At 38.0% G+C, this 22,652-nt stretch overlaps 1 long non-coding RNA gene across 1 annotated transcript; it reads left to right on the top strand.

The window, feature by feature from the left end:
- Nucleotides 1-18,898: 18,898 nt before the first annotated feature.
- Nucleotides 18,899-22,028, top strand: LOC138688192 (uncharacterized). The gene is made up of 3 exons (XR_011327249.1): nt 18,899-19,554; nt 20,430-20,611; nt 21,859-22,028. It is a non-coding gene; the product is annotated as an uncharacterized lncRNA (long non-coding RNA).
- Nucleotides 22,029-22,652: the final 624 nt, after the last annotated feature.

Raw genomic sequence — 22,652 nt, 5'->3', positions numbered from 1 at the left:
GATATTTGCTGGCAGCAAAAGTGTACTGAGAAGAGGACGATTTGTTCCTGTCTACAAAGGGAATGTGACGTACTGGCACTTCTCATTTCTGACAAATTAGGTCCAACCTGTTTTATCCTCTCTGGTCTGCCCTTATCAGTGTCCTGTCTCTTTCTGTGTTATGATTCACTGTTATGTCCCACGTCTTCTCCCTTAAACTGTCCTTGCTCCAGTCACCACTTCTTCAGCTTGTTAGCTCAGTTTCCATGTGGAACACGGTTTAGTCTTACCTCCTTGGGCTTCAGTCTTCTATTCAGCCTCTTCGGTTGAGCTGTCTCTACCCCAAAATCCCACTTCTCACGGTTTGATTATTTTCTGTCTCTCTGCCTCTTTAACCATTTTCCTTTGCAGTTAGTGCTATCCATCCCCAGGCTTTGCTCTGGCACAACAGCTCAGAGCTGCACGAACTTCGCCTGGCACTGAGCTCGAGCATGGGTAGAATCCTTAATGATTGTGGCTACTTTAATCCAAATGTATAAGCAATCTAGAATTTTTAGAGTCTTGTAATTTGTAGTCTGCTCTAGCAGGGCAGGTCTTCAATAAAGTATCTAAAAGTACACTCCTCTCAAAAACATTTAATTTTCAGAATTTTGAAGAATGAGGAAAACAATGCATTTCCCAGTAGCTTTGCTCTACACACGATCATTTTGACTGGATTACAGAATAAAAAGATATCATTAATGTCAGCGTAACTGATTTTAACAATTCATGATGTTATTAGTAATAATCATGTTAACATCAACATCAAAGTTACTTAAACTGGTGTTAGTTATATAGATCCTTTTTATAGGCTCAACAGCTAGAAGGTAAACACATTTTCTTAAATCACATGTTTTTAAACCCATTTACTTGATTCATATGTGTCTGTATGCAGGAAAGGAGACTAACCTGAGAATTTTTATAATACCTTTCATGCTAAACTCCCAGTAGAAACATTGCCAGTGTAATGCATCTATAATCATTTGTGCCATACAAAATAGTCATGTCTTGTTTTTCCTTTTCGTATTTTTGGTAAGTAAGAGATTGAATGTTTTGAATGCTCCTGAATCTGCATTTTCTTTAAAAAATGCTTCAAAGGTGGTGGAAGGTGTTGATTGTTGCCAATTTAGATGACAGAATCTATCTTTCTGATAGAAAAAACTTGGGCAAGACAAGCATTCGGCTATTTCAAAATCTTGTGTAAGCTTGTCTTTTTCAATTACAGGATTCACTACATACTGGAGAATTTACATATGGGCTTTTAAATATTATTTGAGCTCCATTTGTTTATTCCCCTTAGAATTCAAGAAAATATCTAATTTTCATGTACCTGGTCATGTTGTTCATCCGACAAAGTAAGTCACATGTAATTGTGTCATAGATGCTAATATGGAGAAGGGGCAGGAGGACACGCTGCCTTGATGGTGGTGGCATGAAGGGAAGGTGAACCCTTTCCTATGCACCAGTAGGGCTGGAGATTTAGAAGGGAGCTAGAGCTAGTTCTGGGAAAGTTATCACACACAGATGAAGGCCAGAGCTCTTGGGATTGAAAAGGATTTTAATTTTTCAAATTCCAAATTCTGTCCAGTGAAGGGAAAATACAACATAGGCTGAACCTAAAAGCCATAGCAGCCATTGTAGTCTTATTCATTGATGCAGTGGTTTGAGGGCACAATACTAAATAAAACCAGATATAGGCACTAAATTTTAAAAGCAAATAGTAAATAAAATATGCACCCAAGTGAAGTTCAAGGCTAGAGAGTGAGGAATGAGGACTCATACTCCACCTATTCTGTAAACTCACTGAACTTAACACAGTTTCTTCATGTCCTCTCCTCCAGGTCATCTTTGCTCCAGATTTGTCCAATTTCAGAGAATTCCTGAATAATGCAGTCTCACCCCTCTTTAGGGATTTTCCCCAGGCTAGTGGTGAGGAACAACAGTTCCAATTCATTTGCACAAAAGACATGGTGAATCACAGACAACTTCATCCTTGCATTTAAAATCATGCTCAGCATATAAAGCTGAGGGAAGAAGAAGGAAGAGGGGGATGTTCAGAGTGATGGCATTTGTCTTCCCAAGGAACAATTACGTGTGATGGAGCCCTGCTTTCCTGGAGGTGGCTGAAAACCTGCCTGCTGATGGGAAGTAGTGAATGAATTCCTTGTTTTGCTTTGTTTGTGTGCACGGCTTTTGCTTTACTTATTAAACTGTCTTTAACTCAGCCCATGAGTTTTCTCACTTTTACTCTTCTGCTTCTCTTCCCCATCCCACTGTGAGGGAGGTGAGTGAGTGGCTGTGTGGTGCTTAGTTGCTGGCTGGAGTTAAACCACGAAAGGCATGTACATAATACACCTGCAAAATGTGTAAAAGTATATCACCTTGTGAAGGGGTAAACTGAAGACAATAGGTTCGGTTATTTGCATTGGATTACCAAAATACATTAGTTGCAAAGCTAAGAACAAACCCACTATCTCTGGCCTACTAGATTAATTCTTTAATTGCTAGGTAATCCTGGGTCACAAGCTCAGGAAAAAGTCAAATCACTCACTTTTGCTTTCAAAGCTAAACCTCTCTGGGATTATCTCATTTGTGAGACCAGATCCAGAGAAAATAAGTTAGGAATGGAACAATCCCTTTTAACTTTAGCTCCAGAAAGATTGAATAATTGGGCAAATCTATTTTCTTTTCTACTTTTCAGAAAGAAAAAAGGACACATATAAATCTCATTTTACTTAGCTTAGGTAGAAAATCAGCACTGTGAATTAAAAACTTGATATACAGTAGTACACAGTATTCATTCAGAAGGAGTGTCCTAGGATGTTAAAGATTAGCCATGGTGGTTTTGGTTTAGTCTTTATTGCTATGAGAGATTTTTTCCAGGATTTCTTGACTCATTCCTCTAAGCCTGTGTTGAAAGGGAGTTTCTTAATGCATTCTGAAGCAATCACATCATTTGTAATTTTTTTTTCACTTACTGTTTAGTACTAGAGTTAATTTCTTTAGAATATTTTAAAACACTTCTGGTTTAATTGCTTTGTGTATTTCTGAAAGTATTGATATTATTTGATTTATTATTCAAAGACCAACAACAAGGATGTTTTAAAGAAGTTGGGAGAACAGGGAGTTCTAGTTAATAGCCTTTTAATATTAAAAAACATTATCTTATCAATAATTAAACTAGAATTAAACACTGGATAAACACAACTGCAGATCTAGGTGGTTGCATAAAGTTACTAGGAGACATGTTTAACCCAATGATCTTTGCAGTGACAATGGATTCAGGAAATTTTCCCACTGGATGTATTTTATGGGTATTAGGCCTTTTACAAAATGGTTCTGTTCAGAGGGATGAAAATGAAGGAAAAACTTGCGATACCATTCTGCAGCTAAAACTACAAGTGCTATGTTTTCAGTTGATCAAACTTATTGCTATATGGCCAATCTTAAGCTTGACAGCAAAATCTAGGAAAAATAAAGTAACTTAAGAGGGCAAGAATAAAAAACTTTAAAATAAACATTCTTTTTTCCCACTAGAGAAAATTTCTCTAACACTGACTCAGAAAAGAAGACGAGAAGGTCTAGCTAGTCCCTTCCAGAACTTGGACATTTCAGATTTTATCTGCCACTGTTTCCCATTTTACTTTTCATGTTTCTTAAGCAGACTGCTTACAGAAAAGCACCATAAAGCAGCAGGAACCTTTTTTGCTCATCAGCCTATGGAAATGCTTCCTCATTTCAGCTTCACAAGCCAGAAAGTGATGATTGGAACATCAAGCACCAGTGTAGCCTTATGCATCCACTTGACCAGTCTAAGACCTCTCACTAGCTGTCCTTTTGGCTAAACAGGAACCTTCCTGATGAATTAAAACACAAAGGGGACTTGCAAGAAATAGAAAGAAAACAGCTGAAAAAGCACAATTATAGTATTTTTCTTTGGTATTTAGGGACGAGAATTTGAAGACCAATATCTAGTCAGAGCTAAAAGTAGTCAGGGACATAAAAGGTGATGAGAGAAGACTCTGCAGATATCTTAGCTGCAAAATAAAGTTCAGGAAAAATGTGAGTTTGATGAGGTAGACAACCCAGTGACTGATGATGCAGAAAAGGCTGAAGTAGACTTCACCTTTTTTGTCTCAGTTTTCACTGGCAAAACCTGATCTCACACCTCTGTGTGGACCACTTGGTAAAGAGGGAAACCCAATAATGCAGTAGAAACAGGGTAAGCATTACTGAGAGAGGTTTGAAAATGATGGAGCTGGGTTGGATTCACCCAAGGCCACTGAAAGAGCTGGCTGCAGTGACTGCAAGGTTGCTATCTCTGAAGAAAACTGTGGTTATCAGGGAAGATCCCTTACAACCAAAACAGGCGCACACTAGGCCCATCTTTAGGAAAAATCATAGGATGACTTGGGGAATTATAGGCCATATTAATCCCTATAAAGATCATAAAGCATATCCCCTTGGAATCCATCTCCAAACACATGAAAGCAATCAGGAATAACCAGCACAGACTTCTCAATGACAAATCATACTTGACCAGTTTGATTGCCTGCTATGATGAGATGGCATGACAAGTAGGCAGGAGGAAAGCAATGGATACCTGGTCTTCAGGATGACTTTTGGCACTGTGCCCAAAAAGATTCCCTGTGGAAGCTGAGGAAATATGGACTGGAATAATAGTTTCTCAGATGCATTGAAAATCGGCTTTACCAAAACCGTAAAAGGGTGGTAAAATCAGTGATTTGTGTTCCGGCTGGTAATGAGCAAAGTACCTTATGATTTCGTTCTGGGACTCACGTTGTTCAATGTTTCAAGCAACAACTTAGATTGTGACACAGAATACGTGTTCAGGCAAAGCTGCGGATAATACTAATTAAGAGGAATGATTGACATGAAGAATGGGAAAACTTTAATTCAGAGAGTTCTTGAGCACTGGACTGACATAAACCTCATGAGGAACCTGAGTGTGTGTCAGAACAACATCATGTATCAGTGCAGCCTGGGAAATAAGTAGAGTCCCCTGAAAAGGACAAGGGTGTGATTGACTACAGGTAGAATATAAACCAGTAGCGCAAAATGCAAATAAGATAAATAATGTATTGGACTGTGTTAGGGGGAGCATGGGAGCAGACCAAATGAAGTTATTCTTGTCCTCTGCTTGGCACTGATGAAGCTGTATAAGGAAAACAAACTAATTTGGAGCCCCCTAGTATCTGAGGGATATTGAGAAATAAGAGATTGCAGTGATGCACTTTGAAGATGATCATGAAGAGAGGTTGAAAGAGCTGGACTTGTTTAGTCTGACAAAGAGGAGGCTAAAGAATGATCTCTTAGCAACCCAGCAACTTGCAACTACTAGAAGGGGAGGTGCACAGATAAGAAAAAACATCTTAATTGTGGCAGACAGGTAGTACAATGCTGGAACAGGTTGCCCAGAGAGCATGGGAAATCTTCATCCTTGAAAGTTTTCTAGACAAGACAGTACTAAGATATGTCTGATCTGACCTGGTGCTAGCAAAAGTAAACTTTGTGTGGGAGACACCTCCAAAGGTCCCCTACAAACAGCATTTCTATGTTCCTGCAATTCTTGGAATCCAGAGTTCTGAAGCCCGACATCTTTTTTCCTTCGAAAGAGCATACTTCCTCCCAACAGGAGGGGATGGCATGTCCCCTTGTCCTCAGTTTTCCACAGAGAATTTATTTGGGATAGATGGCCAATAAAAGCTCTCGACTGTATTTGCAGTCATGGCATGTGAGAAAATATACATGAAATACAGCAGAATATTTTGATACAATAGGTCTGAGCTTTTTAGCCAATGATTAGGTCCCAAAAAGGCAAAACACTTATTCGTGTTCATAGATATCCATACAAAAGTAGTGTCATTCACTTCAAGTGCGATGAGAACTTTGAAGTTACCAAGTGTTTAAGTGATACGCTGGCTTGTGGCTTCAGTTCTTCTTTAGAATAAAGTAAAAGGTAGGGGATGATTAGAATGCTCAATACTCACAAGCAACCAACCAAAAAACCAAAAAGTAATCAATCAGCCATACTATTAACTATCTAAAAAACTAACTTGGAAGATAGTACCTCTTTTAATGGCTTATTTACAAAACTATTTAGCCAACCAGAACATAATTTCAGTGTTCAGATTCTCACCTTGGAATTTTTTCCTATTCAGTCACTTGTAGAGAACAGGCAGCAAACACCTGGAATGCTACATTAAAAGAAAACATCAGCATAGAATTGTCTTAATGATTAGATGATATGTTACCTAAACATGGAGTGGAAACTCACTAATTTGTACTCTACAGGCAAAGATATTGCGTGTCGTATATTTTCCTCTCTGCTTCTATTGTACAGAATTCCAGACTGAGCTGCAGTTTTTACAACATAAGAGTACTCCACATGCATGCAGTTTGGATTTCACAGGACTGTAAATAATTTTAAGTGTTTGCATTGGTTGTTGGTTTTAATCTTTTAGATGTATGAACTCTTGAGTTTTTATCAGGTTTTCACAAAACTTTGATACAGGATTATGCATCTTAAAAAATTGCATGCCTTTACTGTAAGTCTGAGAAGAATTTATATCCCTAAGGCTTTCCTCTAAGATATCCTTTGACATCAAAAAGGTAAAATTTTAAATCAATTCTATTTCTTTCAGATGTCTATTTAATTTTTTTCCTTCCAAACACTGTAATTTAATTTTGAAGTTCACTTTGAAAATAAACAATAAATGAATGTGTTTTTAGAGATAATGGTTTATTTTTGCTCAAAATAAAAGCAGACATCTGGTTTCTAAATTATTATCTTTTAATTGTCTACCTAATCACTAGTTTTGTGGAATTTCAAAATGGCATATGTTTACCAATCATAAAAATATGTTGCTGATAGAAATCTCTCTTTTTGCACATGTATATGCATACAACTTGTTCTTTTTTATGTTTCATGTATATCATTTGCATCCACTTACAAACAATGCTATACATTCAAAGTGTTGTAAATACAACAAACATTCTTATTGTATAGTGCTTGCTATTTTATTTAATAGCAAAACCAGTTTATTCCATCACTCGGCCTATGTTCAAATGAATACTACTAGTATTATGTTCATAGACATGAATATATATATAATCTTCATTTGAACTCTACTGTTTCTGCTCCTTGCTATCATTCACAGTCTATTGATATAAACCAAGTTCTATCTCTCCTTCCACCCAGATGGTTGACGTTACATGTGATTGCATGAAAGCTCTGATATGAAATGCCTATGGCTTACTGGATTACCCTCTCCCCACATGTTTCAAATTAATAATAAAAAAGAAAGAAAAAAGAACCAGTGCAATCTTGCTACAAAAGAACAAGAGTTTATTGTATAACACGATTGCAGATGTGGAAAGGTGCTCATAATAAGGCTACACTATTTTTGTTTCATCGTGCATCTGGAATGCCAAAGGATCTTTAAGGCACTAGGAGCTCATACTAGACAATCTTGGCTTTTTGATTAACTTAATATTCAGAGAAACAATTCATTTTTGTAAACTCTGTGCCATTCATCATCATATTGTCGTTTATGTAATCACAAAATGATTTACAAAGTCAAGATTTTTTTCTAATTTCTGAAACAATTGTAAGACATCAAAGACTTTCAGATATAAACATCAAAGAGCAGCCCAAATCAGAGATTGCTGGCTAAGACAGTTTAGTTCATTTAATATCCTCTGGTTTTCTAAGGATTAAATTACAGCATATAAAATTCTTGGAATCTGTCTAAGGAAGCAGTACTGTATATTTATTATTTATTACAGTATGGCTTTTTTGTGGGGCAAAGAACTTTGCGGTAGAGAAGATGCCATCTTTTCAATTTATCAAACCAGCAGCAAATTCTTGTGAAATATTAGAGTTACAATGATCTAATCCTACTAGGAATGGAGAGATGTGTTAACTGAGGAAATATTTGCACATGAGCTCAGGACAAAATGCAGTTCTTCCCTTGTAATCAACCTGTTACAGAGGGATGCTTATGTGAATTTAATAGGAATATTCTGGGGAAAAGTAAGAAAAATCAAGAATGAAATGACTTCTTCACAGGAGGAGTAATTTCAGTTGCTATAGTTTATGGAAAACAGTAGGCAACTTTTCTACTATTGGCTAAGGATGTAATTCAGAAATGCTTTCTATTATTTCCATGATTTACAGCAGGGTGACACCACATAAGCTGGTCATACGGATGCCAGGCATCGCATGCCACTGGCACATGTGCCAAGTCCTAGCCAGAGAATTTAGAATGCACATACAATGTAAATTGATCTAGTCAAGAAATGAATCAGTAGAGACACATGAGGTTTTTCTGTGCACAAGCAAGAATATATGCAAATATATTTTCATCCACTATCCACCTAAGAAAGGCAGGATATTAGGGATTGCCTTCAAGTAAGCAAGGTAGGTAGAAAAGTGTGTCTGGCTTACCAAATATCAAAGAGGATCCTGCCAGGGAGAACATGAAGTACAAGCTCTCTCCAGTGCTTATTCCCATAGACTAAATAAGTAAACTTCTAAATGCTTATCCTTGAAAGACATGGTACCACCCTTTCAAAAGCAGCCTACTGACCAGAGAAACTGAGTTTCTGGGAATTGGATCTCACACTACGAAGCAAGAAGGTTTTGCCCAGATGGATTTCTAGCCTAAAGTTCACAGCAAGCTGGGTTAGCGTCAAGGCAGTTCAGAAACACAATCAACAAAATGCATGGTTTCTAAGTAAAAAACCATAGTTCTTTTATATTTACATTCCTACTCTCTCTGTTAGGAAGATAATGCGGTTACATGTAGTACAGTCACATCAGACCTTGAATGCAGAATTATTGTTCAAGGTAAACCTCCAGGCAAAAAAAATATTCTATAAACAGGAACAAACACTTGACTTTACAGCAAGATTTTTATCTTTCAGTTATTTCAGTGCAAAACTCTAAATTGCATTGCTGTGTATAACAACTGGAGCTCAATTATATCATTCTCTTTGCTGATATCCATGGAACTTTATTTTATATAAATACTTTGTAAAAAACTTCTGCTGGTCTTGTGACGATGTGAGAAGATGACAAGGGTGAACATGTACCATGCTGATACAGCCCTGCTACCAAGATGAAGGACACCCTGCACATCAGTTCTTATTTCTATCCGGCATTTTATAGTCACATAGACCATTGATGAAGCTTTATGCCTAACCACTCAGAGGAGAGAGAAAACAAACTGGTATGCCAGAGAGAGACAGCTACATCCTCCTCTGTACAGTTAATCCAGCTGAGACAAATATAGTTAACATTTTTAGACTGGGAGTTTCTCTGGCTTTGGTCGCTTAACGTATTTGCAAGGTGCCCATCATGATGCACTACGCAGAGTAGGTAATTCATAATCAGGTATAAAAGAAATTCTGTCAATGGCTTGCATTTGGTGTACTTTAGCTTGAGTCTGGGTTAGAAGAGTCCCTTGAGAAAGGAAGGGAGGGGAGGAAGGGGACAAAGGCTCCTCTCAGCCTCCATCAGGATTGGATTAAATCCAGGAAAGACAACCAGGGCTCTAGAAACTTTCAGGGCTGAATATAAGGAGCAGCCAAAGAGGAAGCCAAGGAACAAAAGCTTAATTTTAGCAGGCTTTTGAAGATGAATTTTGACTTAAGTAGGGGCTGGAATTTTCCTTTCATTGCTACCACATAACTGTTAGAAAGAAGCTAGAGACTTTGATATCTAATTTAGTTAAGAAAATTGTAGAGGTAGGGTTACAATCTCCTAGCATTTGAATAAGTTCTTGTCCCAGCATTAATACAGGGAGCTTTGCTGAGGGATTTATTCTGTTCCAGTATGCATCTCTGTTTGCATGTATTTGGATGAGTTGTGTATTTGCTGAAAGGGTTGTGGTTCTGTGAGGATTCTTTGAAAAAAGGGGTTATAATTTTGGTGGACTGGAATTTTGTAAAAAGTTTGGCTGGATTCAGAAAGGACATACAGACTTTTAAATAAACAACATTTTGATCACATTGCTATTTGTTGTTCCTCAGAATATTATCCAAGGAGAACAGGAAGCTTTAACAGGCTTTATTTTTCCTGAGGCAAGGGCTGTTTTTTATGTGTTTTGTTCAGTGCCTCTATGTAGTCAGGCTCAAGTTCTGCCTTCAGGCGTTGTTAAAATAAAAATGTTACATTAAAAATCATGTCATATTTCCCCCACTCCAATGAATAAGAGAAGTTTTATTTTAGGATTAACAGCCAAATGTTTCCACCACCCAGTAGCATCCCCAGAAGAGCCACAGCACTTAAGCACCTGCAGTGCTCTTGCTCTCTCATTCACACTCACACACACAGTCAGTCACATTCACACTCACTCACACACACACACTCACACGCTCTACTCCTACCTTGCAGGCATCCCTCCTTTCTTTAGGTTCCCTACAGCTGACAGCTGCTCCTGTATATTCTTTATATGCCCTAAGTAGCAGCAGCCTACCTCGTTCAGGCATACTTGGCATCTCTATCCTTTTGCTTAGCTCTGGTTCTGTTCATCAGCGTATTTGCACACTAGTCCTTGCCCTGGGGGTGCTTTTCCTTACAATATAAGTAATTTCATCCACTCCTTATGGGCATATGGAAACTGATTTCTGTACGCTTTTGTCCAAGTGACCATTTATGAACACTTGCCAATGTATTCTGCAAGATTTCTTTTTATTTTAGATTCTAATTTATTGTCAAAAACAGATGCAGTGGCATTCCTTATCAGTCTGATCAGCAGGCAGTGGCAAGCAGCTGGCTTTGCCTAATAATATTGATGTAACTAATAAAATGTTGTATTTGGAGAATGTAGAATTTTAAAACTGCAATTTGACATTACTTGCCTTAAAAGTAGATAAAGTATGTTCATATTTATAGTATTTATAATTTTAAATATTAGCAGCTCCAGTTTTTTTTTCACCAACTCAGAGAATTCAGAAACAGCAGATGTTCTCATCTGTGTTGTACCCCCTCCTATTAATTGCACAGGTGGTGAGCCTTCCAAGAGTATGGTAACACAGTATTGCTGTTTCACCGAGTAAGAAGAGCAGCAATGATTTCCTTAGTGTTAAAGATTAATCCAATCAGGCATTTTTATTTAAAGAGGTTTGGATTCAATAAGAATTTGGGGTTGAGCAGAACTTGGCCATATGATTTAGTTCTGGGTTCTTTTTTTCAACCACAAATTAAATATTTTCATTTGTCTGATCAGTCAGAAAATGTTGCAAAATTTTGGCTTGGAGTTAACTTATATCCCCCATACCATTTTTTGTGGGTCCCTAGTCAGTAAGCTAAAGAAGAAAAACTGTTATTCATAAAAAACTACACACAAAATTGTGTCATCTCAAATAAGCAGCTTATAATAGTTCACTACGAACAGCAGTGTACATAATCCATGGATCATGCTCTCAGGAGATTTATTCCAAAAGATTATGAGAAGAGTTTTGACGTGTGAATTGCTGGTAGGGTTGTTTGGACCTTTCATGATATCTTTGTGGAGGAGGAGATAGAAAAATCTCAAGAAGTGGCTCTTGTGACAAGACATGATCTCTCATGTTCCTACTCAAAGGCTGACCCCAAGAAGAGAGAAGTAGACTGAGCAGAGACGTGCAACATGACATCCCTCTAATAGAATGGCAGGTCTGAAACCCTGAGGGCTGAAGGAGTAAGACTGTTCTATGTCAAAGTTTCCCCATGCATGTTTCTGTTTCCTATGCAGTTATTTAGTCCAATTTAAAAATGTGGACTTTGACTGTTTATTGGGAAGACCACGTGGGCAGTTGAACTGTGTGGGCGTTTGTTTAATTGGGGCTTAACTCATCTGTAAGATGGTCCTTTACAATATAAAGTGATTTTCACCCTCTTAATTAACTGATCCTATTGAATAAATGGCTTATGCAGACATTCAAACAGCATTGTTATGTATACAAACAGTATCAATGGGCTGGTGAGTTACTGAGCAGTAGTGAGGTCCTGCATGGTATGTGTTGTCTGTTCTTAGTGACTTCAGTGAGCACTGTCACTTGAGAGATGAAGAGCAACTCATGGACCTAAACCTAAATGTACTGGAAAAAATCCAGCTGGTAAAAATTTGCATGTGCCAACTTCCAGTTGTTGAATTGTTGGTCTGATATATTGAATCCTCATGGCTCAGAACTATGTGTAAAGCTTGGAATAATAAAATCAGTGCTTCTTAAGGGCATAAACAGGCTCCACATGTTTTGTTAAATTAGTCACTTAATGATTGAATTATATTTTAAAGGGTCCATTCTAGTTCATCTTTGTTGCTATGAACTCTTTAAAATACAGTCCTTTTGAAGATGCCTCGGCTACTCTAGCACAAGCCAGATGCTCACCATGGCTCTCCTTCTAATTTCTCTCATTCTAGATAGGTTAACAAACAAAAGTGATGGATATGCATGATGATAATGCTAAGTTTCATGTTTCAGTAGTCAGGCTGTTCACTCTTCATGTCTTGAAAGTCCTGGGAATTTAAACTTGACCCCCAAAAGATGTATGCTCTTAACTTTTGGACTTCCTTTTAGATCATGTATCATGTAAGTACAAAATTCATTATATCATTGCTTGTAAAGTCTGTGCCAAATTGCAAAACTTTTAACTTACAGAAAGGATTAACCAAACCTTTCTGCTTCTATTATTTTCTTGTCTCAATGGCTCTGCAGGGATTGCTGAGGTCTCATTATTTGTGAGACATGATACAGTATGGGACATGATAAAAAAAAAGTAAGGAGGCCCTTGATAATTGTCCTAGGCAATGCTATCTACGTCTCAGACAGTTCATATGGTAATTGTGTTTATGTGAGCTCACCCTGGAACTATAAATCTCATTTCTTGTAATGGAGGGGGTTTTGAGGTGTTTTGGGCTAGCTCTTTCTGCTGTTTCAGTTATGACATTATATCCATATAAATAAAAACAGTTTGTTAGCAAAAATGATGCCTGCAAATGGATGAAGAAAGACCACAACTAAGATGTAACCTTCTAGCTAGCTGTAACATAAAATATACATTTATAATTCTAAGTCAAGTAAGTAATTTCTAATACTGTACCGCATAAAATGAATTTATTGCTGTACCTCAGCAGTTTTGCTTCAGGATTTCACAAGACAAGCACAATATTTCTTGTCAAGTGACACCTATATGCTTTTTTTTCAGACTGATAAATATAAACATAGAAATAGAAATGTGTTCTTGACATAGAAACAGTATTGGTTTAGAAGTCTATCCATCTTTCTTAATACAAAATATCTGGGGAAATTAGCATGGGATGTAAACCATTTGGAAACCTGACTAGGTTTTGAATAAGTGCTTCCCTCTTCTGTAAGTAGTGGAAAAGATATTTCTCAGCACATCAGCTGCACTCTAATTACAGACTATGATACTAAGAAATAAGATAATGATGGAGACTGTCAGCCATAACACTTTCTGGTGAGCCACTGCTGTAATTTTTTCCCCAAAATGTGACTGACATCCTTCCTTTAACCCTCCCACCCCTTAGTCTTTATGTATGTTGGCACAGTGGCCCTGCAACTATGTGGAGCACCATATTTTTGTTGCTAAGCACCAGAAGAGAGTGAGCCATGGGAATCTTTAGCTATAATTTGTACTGAATTCTTTGAGGCTTTCCTTCAGCATGAACAAGCAGTGGAACTTTTAACTCAGCCATTGGCATTATTGACAAAGCGGTGCTTGGCTTTTAGCACGTTTGAAGGCCAGTGTCTGCTGAGTGATGGCTAAATAACAGAATCACTAGACTGTCATTTATAAAGGTTTAAACATGGTGAATCATATTCACCATTATTAGGACCAGGCACACTTCCAGTGTCTTCAGGGAATGGCACATACTTTATCTCAAGCTAATTTAGTCCCGAATCTTCAAAGTGCCGTTGTAAATTAAAACTATTCTAATTAGAGTTGATTGAAAAATTAGCGTGGAGCTTACATTTATGAATAGTGTGATTTGACCAGAAATCCATGGGAATGCTGGAGGCGCCAAGTTCTTCTAGACAGCCTGCTAATTGAAGATGGGAATTCTGCCATCCCACACAAAATTCTGATGCCTTAAATTTTGCTTTAATCTGAAAATGAAGACATCTATTTTATTATCTGTTTTTCCCTATGTCTGTTCTTCCTGCCTCGCAATCTTTTCTTTCTCTCAGGTTAGCACTTAACATTTTATTCTTTTTACTAAAATAAAAACCACTGAAATAATTAATAAAAACATTGACAAATTGGAAGTGGAAATCAAGAACTGATGATCCGACTTCTTATTTTGCCATTTCTGTTAGGTCTGCCTCCAGGCCCAGGTAGATGCCAATTCACCATCTATGGTCAATTCTTACATGGAAGGTTTCCTTTGCAACAATGAAGAACAGGCACTGTTTCTTTGCTTCCCTTCTTTTTCTACTCCATTCTTTACCAGAAGGAAAAAAATGCATCAATGACTAATATAATTTCAGGCAGACTACATACCAGAACAGATATTTAGGGTAATAATGGACTGCTTGATAATGGGACATCTTTACGTAGTGTACTACATATTTGACAAGCTGGATGAGTTAATAGCAGTTGCTACTCTCTGAATAGATGATTGAAGTATTTTGAGCAGTACACTTTCAGAAAGGAAAGAATAAGTTATCTATGTAGGGACAACTTTTTTTTCCACCATCATTCATGCAAACATTTTTGTAAAAATTAGAGGTATAGGAACAATCTCCCAAATATTCAGCCATTGCTTGGCTATAACAAGTATTGCAAAAATGCACATCTATTCACCTTTATTCATTATTATTAATGGATTATTAGTATTACTTTCGTATTGATATTGAAAGCTTTCACTGAATTCTTTAGAAGATTCTAAGCGTGAACTTACTGGTTAGGAGTCTGAGGGAAAGGACAGGAAAGCATTAAGGATGAAATTGTTGCTTTGCCTGTTTCAGAGCTTAAGACTGTTTTCTTCTTCTTCGTAAATATGAGAGGTAAAGTCCCCAAAACTGGGCTGTTCTAAGGGATGGATAATAATGTCAATAGGTTAGATGGAAAGGGGCACCTAAAACCACCAAATACTTGCCTCAATAAGCACAGCTTCATGTTAATAAAGTCATAAAATCTTTTCTCTAAAACATAAGCAGATGTAGTCTGAAACTTATTTTTCCCAAGATAAATTACAGGTTGTCAGTAAAATCCACAAGCTTTTCATTCTGTTTTGCTTCAGTACAGTTTTGTTTACTTTTCTGGAGATGACAAGCTTGTTACTGGTTTCCAAATCAGCTCCTCACAATTTTGAGACTTGAAACATCGTAATGCATTTTGGGTTTTCTTTTATTTGCCTCTGTATACTGGACTCTTCACAACTTATTTGTGTCTGATACTTCAGGTTTTTTTCCAGAACCACAAACAAGCAGAGTGAAATTCTCACTTTCTCATGTATTGCCAGGCACAGGGTCTTTAAGAAAACTAGTACACATTTTGAGACCCAAGAGACAATCTCACTGGTTAGCGGATTTAACCAGGAAATCCAGGTTATGCCTTCTTAGTGAAGACAGTCTTAAAGACTTTGTATGCCGAATACATTGGCAGAAAGTATTAGTAATGAATGTGCCCCTTGGTAGTTTGCACTGTAGAGGACGCAAAATAAATAGATGTCCACTGACATATGTACTAGATCATCTCCTTTTGACTGAAATGCACAGCGCCGAAGTGCACAATATGGAAATCAGATACTCTGTGCTCTATGGGAAGTAGCTATTCTTTCAACATCTCTGTGGCAGCTGTGTGCTGTCTGATTGCTGTGTCTGCCTGTATGCTGTCATGTACTTGCACTTCACAGACAGCAAAAAGCATAAATGGAGATCCCATTTGCTCTGATAGGTGAAGGATACATACAATGTTTGTGTGGATTAAGCAGTGGGATTCCCATCACTTCCAGAACCGATGTCTACGAACTACTACTTTTTCACTATTTCAGGATTAGCCTTCTGTAATACAAATTTTTGGCCTGCAACCAACTGACTCAGTAGTGTCTTTCACTACACTAATGCTGCCCTTCTCCTCTTGGCTCTTGTCCTTTTGTGTGTTTATGTTAGGGCTTGCCCAATAACGTCTTTTAGGAAGGCTAGCTTAAATTCATATTTCATTCAAGTGGATTGTTTAACTTGAATTAAACACCAGTGTAGACATAGTGTAGCTTATGTCATTTCTCACTCAGATGAACTTTCTTATTTTGTTCTCTCTTTATAAATTGTTTGTAAAGGCCTGCTGCACCTGTATCATTCTTCAACTCTTCTATATACCTACTCATTTAAAATGCTCTACAACTTATTTGGTAGGGTTTTTTTCCCTTTTGCCCCCCCCCCCCGTTCTTTATCTTTCTCCCTTTTATTTCTTTTTCTAGTAGTTTTGGCACTCTTTGACAATATGCCTTCCAGGAAGGGGTACATTTCCCCCCTTCCTGGCAATTCACATGAAGACCTCTTGTTCTGGACTTTCCCCAGGACTCTCTGTGTGATTGAACACATCAGGAAAGGTCTTCCAGTTGACATGTACTTAATCAACTTCCTGCTACCCAGTGTTTCCTGCTCATTGCATCAGCTGGAATTTTACTGCCTTCTCTGTAATAGCTTTTTCTTGGACATTCTGCTGTATGTAAGTATAGTGTTTTTCTCCATATCAGGTTCTATCTGGTTGACTTTAACAGGACCATATTCTCCACTGATATAAAGTAATAGGTTACACTTGAATTCCTTTGTATCAAGAAAGATTTTAACCCTTTTCTACTTCTCTTGAGAAGGATGCTTTGCTGTGTTAAATGAGCCTTACTGCTTTCTGTGTTATCTTAAGATGTGTTCAGCACTTTTTTAGCTTTCTATTTTTGAGGCATGAGGCTAAAACCTTTGGCCTGCAGGTCATGATTGTTAAAAAACTACAAGCTTACTCGTTAGCTCAATAGGCAGAGATAATAAAGCGGGCACTGGATCACAAAGTAACTCAGTAACAAAAATACGTAGGATCTCTATAATGATTTTTCATTCACTTGTTTCATGGGTTTGAAATGCTCCTACAAACCTCAGTAAGGCCAAAAGAACTATGTGCTTTCTGCTTCCCTGTAAAATGTGAGACTTATAAAGTCTCATGCTTGACTGTTGGCAGCCAGCTGTTGATTATGCTCATGTTAAAGCAGTTTTCCTTGTCCTGAATCAAAGCACTTCAGATTATAACCCTCGTCTTCCTAAAGCTGGTGAGCACACTAGGTTATGGATGTATTACCCACACTGCTAACAGTAGAAATGTGGTAGATTTGTGGAAACCTCTAGAAAAAAATCCATGATGGGAACTGATGGTGTGCCCCGATCCTGCTCACTGGCTGTTACTTGGTGTTGTTCCTTGGTCTCAAGAGACCAGGTGCCACATAAGGAGCGAGGAGAAGCTCCTGTTTGGTGGTTGCAGACATAACAGTAGTGATCTGACTATTAAGAATGAGCCTGGATTTGATGTTTACTTATCGTGTCAGCTTTTGGAAGCAACTTGTCTGAAATTGTACCGAAGGAGTGTGGGTAGAGGCGAAGCTACAGGGTCTAAGCTTCGCCTGCAGAAGGCCTGCCAGCCAGTCCCAGGGAAAGGACCAGTCAGCGTGGTCCTGTGTTTTCTGTGGACTATTATATTCACCTCGGTGGTTTTATAATCATGTAGTTTTTCACCTTGCTATGTGTTTGACATAATTTTTTTGAAATGGTAGCTAGACAAAGGCATGAAACTTGCGCTTTTAAAGGATGGCTTGTTTAGTGTCATGTTAGATAAATTCACTACTGCACTCATTGAAATCAGTTACAGCTTGGGCATCCTGTGCAGTAGGACTTGCATTTATTCCTTTATCCTGATTATGTATCTACTTACATATGCAATGAATAATTCTTGAAGAGGAGAAAAGAAAAAAAGGGACTGCAAGATAAATAGGAAACTCAGTACTATTAGAGATGGACCTGGAGAAAGTTACCACCTTTCTTCTTCCTCTTCCTTGCTTAACTTCTCTTTTTTCCTTTCTTGTCTAATCTTTGTATTTTATTTTATTTTATTGAAAAGAAAGCACAAAGGAGGAAGTTGAGCCCCAAATGCTACAAATATGAAATATTCAGAATGGAATCTAAGCCAGAAGAGGTCAAGAAATTCAGAGATAAGATTTCTTCAATCTTAGGCCCTTTCCTTGATCTCCTCTCAACAGTGTTCTTGCATCTTTCTTCCCATACCACCCTTATCTTGGGTCCCTTGTGAAAATGAATTAAGATAGGACTTTCTGACAGGGAAATTCCTGGATGTCAATTTACCTGTGCAATCTGATAACTTACTGAAATCAGTGTAGGAAACATGTCTGTGTTCCTGGCCTAATTAACTCATATCTGTAAGATAAATATTGGCCATTGCTCAGTGCTAAATGGTCATGTAATCACAGCCTCTATCTTAATTCTGAGACACAAGAGACAAAGATAAGGGTCTAATGTAAAGTTGATCGTAGAGAGAAACAAGGTTAGTCTTTTTGCATCACAGACCTATTCCAACAATGTGTTTTCATGAGTTAAGCATGCCAGTAAAAAGAAGAGTTTGCACAAGGAAGGAGCTGTCTATCGATTAGCTGCAATTAGTCCATCAGTGAGCAAAACCAAAAACATGTAAGAAAGAACTCATTTTGGGACTGAGGATGTAATCTAGGAGCTTTACTAAGAGTAGTTAGTGCTGAGCTTTCCAAACAGCAAGACAGGAGTTAAGAAAGAAGTGATGCTTTTATTTTGTGTCCGGTAATGAGAAGAATCCAAAGTCCAGTGCGAGTCTTGAGCAATATGGTGGCTTTACCCAGCTCCATATTATTCCAGTGTTTGGCTCTTCCATTTCCTCTGAATTATTTGGATAAATTTTTCAATTGTCTGCCCTGTGGTTTATCTAAATTAATTAGACAAAAGCACCACAAAGAGGTGTGATGGGGATGAATGATTGTATGGAATTTTGAAGATCAAGATTAGCTGCTGGTGAATAATAATATGTGGCAAAGCTTCAGTCAGCTGATATCTATTTATAGACATGTCCACCAAGTATGAATTAGATTCTGCTTGAATTGAAATTGGAATGGTTTTGTTTTGTTTTTTCTTTCAGCTCCAGTGGAAACAAGATCATATGCTTTATGTCCAAAATAAGAATGTTCCAGTCCAGGACTGTGTGAAAATAAGATACATTATTTCATATAGTGTGATTTCTTTACCCCCTCCCCTAGGCTAAAATATGGTACATTACAAAAGAAATACTTTTATTTTGGCAAGCAAGCTACAGAGTGATTTGAGTTACAGTGTAGCTGGCAGTACTGCAGGCATCATAGGTAATTAAGTTCAATAAGAGATGTTTATTACAGAGTGAAAACGGTGATATGATCCAGCTGACTTAGAAGTTGATACCAGCGCTTGCTTCACCTCTTTATTTGTTGGCGTGTATATGTAAATAATCAATGCTTTGAACAATTCTCTTGTACCTTCTTATTCTACCTTTTTAATATTGTCTTTATATTGTCTTTATGCAATGAGACATTTCTTACCATTAAATCATTAATTTAAAAAGACAACCCCGTCCCCTGTCCCCCGTCCCTCTTGACCATATTCTGATTTGTTTTGCAAACCTAAATCTACTCTACTGATGTTATGTGTGAGGTCCTGGTTTGGTACTGTAAGTATACTAGTCTTGGTTCTGCTTTCCTCTCCTACCTGCCCCAGCCACCTGAATAAAGACATAACTTGTTAAGTAGATTGATGTGCTAAAGCAACTCCTTTGTATTCTTTCTGTTAGTGAAATGTTGAGATCTAGTCAACTGTCCTCTGAAACCACTGTCCCATACTAGCTTTCATGGTGGATAAAAATGAATAACACCAATAGTATGGTCCCACTGACATTCGTGGCTCAGGGACCCGTATTTATTGAAAAGAGCTTTTCTAATATTCATAGAATGATAGAATAGTTTGGGTTGGAAGGGACCTTTAAAGGTCATCTAGTCCAACCCCCCTGCAATAAGCAGAGACATCTTCAACTAAATCAGGTTGCTCAGAGCCCCATCCAACCTCACTTTGAATGTTTCCAGGGTGCAGAGTTTTCATAACAAACCATTATGCATTTCTCCACTACTCCACAGTTACTGTCACTATAATAAAGAGGAATTTGCATTGCTGGAGTTGCATTTGATTAAGAGAAACTAAAGGCAAAGCCAAAGACAGGTTCTGCCTTTAAAAAAAAAGAATAAAAAAGACTAACAGGCGTGAGGTAGTAGATTAAGTTTAGAATCTCTTGCTGCCTGCAGCTGTCTGTCTTGCTTCTTTGACAGATGTTGCTGCTTTTGAGACAAGAATGTGAATCAGCTCTTGGACCCCTGCAATTTCCAGCCCAGCCTGACTTCAATTTCAGTTTATCTTTATATACTGTTTTGGAAATTTACAATGGTTCAAAAGCAGAATTACAAGAAGAGCAGATGTTCTTTGTTCATTGACAGCAATATCCATCCAACAGGTAAGGAGAACAGCAGGAGAGCTTTAGCTGCATGACTTTATTCTTTTGCATTGCACACTGAGGGGGTTGACCCTGTTATGATTAAAGTTATACAGCTCTAAATGTAGATCTCATTTGCAGTGCTTCTCCAATCTGACACTGACCCTTTCTAGCTTTGAGGGCTGTAGGTTTTATGCTCAGGAGAGAAGCATAGGCCCAGTTCTAACTAGAGTGAAATAATATCACAGGTAGATCATATTATTTCCTCCATTTTTTCTTCAAGAAACCTTCATAAGCATAATCTATTACTACAGATTATCTAATATGGTAATATATGTCATTGTCCAGAGTTTACTCTGAGACTAGGTAAATAATGAGCAGCGGTTTATGTTCCTAGGAAACTCATTTTCCATGGTACTATGCTCTGATATCAGCACTTACTATGTGTCCAAGTCCTGTCTTCATAACTGAGTAATAACTTTGTCAGGCTTAAGTTACAGCAATGTTGCCAAAAGACAAATAGCAGTTAGTAACACTTCTGCATTCAAAAGCAAAGTATAAAAAGAGTCTCTATCCCAGAAATACAGAATATGACATTGTGGTTACTGTGATTTTCATGTATAGTAACAGAAGCAACAAAAAGATATCATTGTGCACTATTGAAAGATACCAGCATTTATAGTTCCTTCCAGTCATATGGCACCGTAACGGGAAGGATCACAGAAGCCATTTCAAAGCCAAGTCCTATCAACTCTGGGACTACAAGGTTTTTCATCTTTTTCTACTTCATTTCTTGGCGTGGCTCAAAAGATATAATTCTTGGCTCAGAGAGATGCAGCTTTCACTCTGCTTAAGAATTCTTTAAATAAAAAGGGGCCAAGATTTTCTAAAAGCACTCAAGATTTTCAGTGCCTTAGTGTCTGGGGGCTCAACTTGACTAGTTGAAATTCAGATCTCCTGTAGGTTTTATGTTGAACTGTCACTGGTTGCTTTGAAAAGCTAAAGAGTTCTTCTCCAGACTAACTATGAAAAATGAATTTTAGCTGTTGTTGATCTGATAAACCCAGATGAACATATATTCTGAGGACACAGTAATATATACCAGGTACTGTAGCTGACTTACTGCCTGTTGGAGTATCAAAGTACCTAACAGTCACCTACATTCCACCCAGTAACATAGCTTTAAGTTATTAATTAGTCATTTATAAAGGCATTTATCTGTCTCTTGGTGGTAGTTGCTACTTCAGTTTCCCTTATTTTCCTAACAGAAAAGGAAACACAACGCTGCATTCCAGGCGTTTCTATGGTGAGGCAAGAAATTGCAGCTGTAGACCTGAAGCAAAAGGGTGAGGTAATTTTAGGCCCCAGAGACTTGGTAAATACTAACTGTAAAAAAGAAAGTTAAAATAAAGTAACCAAAAATATACTCCATTATATTGATGAGTCAGTTTTACAATGGCCAAAAAATGTTATCTTGAGATTAGCTGTGTGTTGTAAATATTTTTATGGGGTTTCATGTATTTATATGACAGCAGCCATTTCAGCCCCCTGCCCCCCCATCCCTGCATCCCCTCAGGATTTGAATACTTGTTTTCAAGTTCAATTTGGCTTAGTCCTGACCTCTCTACATTGAAGTTTCTGTCTAGAGCCAAAGAGTTAAGGCTAGGGCCAGCAGTGAAGGTGCAGCCTGCAGAAGGGAGAGCCTAACTAACCTGACTGTGGGAGCCCCGGCACCCCGAGAGTCCCTGGGCACGCTGGGCATGAGAGGACCTGGTGCCCCTTTGGTCTGGGCAACATACTCCTGCCCGTTCACCCCATCATTGAATAAGGTTGATCAAAACGGGAGAGAGGAGGCTGCCTTGCCCCTTCTCTGCATCAAACCTTGCACTGCTGAGGGACAAGTGGACTCAGTCCCTCTGGATATGGCACTATGTGTTGCCTCCCACAGCAGTGTGAGATCCAGCCCACGCTCCATGTCAAAACACCTTCTAAACATTCATGGAATTAATAATTTACCATTAGCTGATGGTAAGATGAGATGATTTCAGTGGGGCAGCTAATG

This window comes from Haliaeetus albicilla, chromosome 2, assembly GCF_947461875.1.
Source record: "Haliaeetus albicilla chromosome 2, bHalAlb1.1, whole genome shotgun sequence".
Lineage (NCBI taxonomy): Eukaryota > Metazoa > Chordata > Aves > Accipitriformes > Accipitridae > Haliaeetus > Haliaeetus albicilla.
The sequence above is the reverse complement of the archived record's forward strand: the minus strand, read 5'-3'. Positions and strand labels throughout refer to the sequence as shown.